This window comes from Mus caroli, chromosome 11 (assembly GCF_900094665.2).
Source record: "Mus caroli chromosome 11, CAROLI_EIJ_v1.1, whole genome shotgun sequence".
Classification (NCBI taxonomy): Eukaryota; Metazoa; Chordata; class Mammalia; order Rodentia; family Muridae; genus Mus; species Mus caroli.
The window spans coordinates 70,654,211-70,655,324 of NC_034580.1; positions in this window are offsets into that span (position 1 = coordinate 70,654,211).

Genomic DNA, 1,114 nt, shown 5'->3' on the forward strand with positions numbered 1-1,114 from the left:
CTTCTAAGGAGCACCTGAGGTTACCCTCTGACTTCACATATATACATGTGCACACACCCCTTTGTGCATTCACACACACACACACACACACACACACACACAAACTATAAAAAATTCATATTAAAAGAAAAAAGAGCTGGGCGTGGTAGCACACAATTTAATCCCAGCACTTGGGAGGCAAAGGCAGGCAGACTATCTCTGTGAGTCTGTGAGCATGGGGGCACAATAACACAGCTTGTGTGTGTGTGTGTGTGTGTACATGTGCACAGACGTCAGTTTTCTCCTTCTACCCTGAGGTCTCCAGGCTTGCCTAATGAGACACCATGCATAGACCCAAGATTCTTTACCTCCTGATTGCAGGGGTAAAAGGCGTGTGCCACCATGCCCAGCCCAAGACTGTTGTTTTTATTCTGTTATTTTATTTTTTATATGTGACTGTTTTGCCTGTATGTCTGTCTTTGCACCGCCTGTGTGTCTGGAGCCCCAGGAGACTAGAGGAGGGCTTCCTTAGTCCCCAGAATGGGAGTTTTGGATGGTTGTGAGATAGTGTGGTTGCTGGACACCGAGAGGGCCAGGCCTTTGGAAGAGTAGCAGGTGCTCTTAGCCACTGAGTTCTCTCTTGAAATTCCTCAAGATTTTTTTTTTAAACACACTTTATTCTTGAGGTATGGTCTCACTAAGTAGCCCTGTTACTCTAGAACTCACTCTATAAACCTGGCTGGCCTCAAGTGCACAGAGCTCCCTCTGTTGCTACCTCCTGAGTTCTTAAAGGCATGTACCACCACACATATATGTGTATGGAGGCACATGTATGATAGTGCACAGAGTCCTCACCTTCTACTGGGTGGATCTCAGGGATCTGACTTAGATGACCAGACATGGCAGCAGGGGTCTTTACCTGCTGACCTATCCCATAAGCCCTTGTTTTCTTTTTTGGGTTGTGGTTTCATGCTACCCATGCTGGCTTCAAACTTACTATATAACCAAGGATGGTCTTGAATTCTTTTTTTATTTTATTTTTTTGGTTTTTCGAGACAGGGTTTCTCTGTATAGCCCTGGCTGTCCTGGAACTCACTTTGTAGACCAGGCTGGCCTCGAACTCAGAAATCTGCCT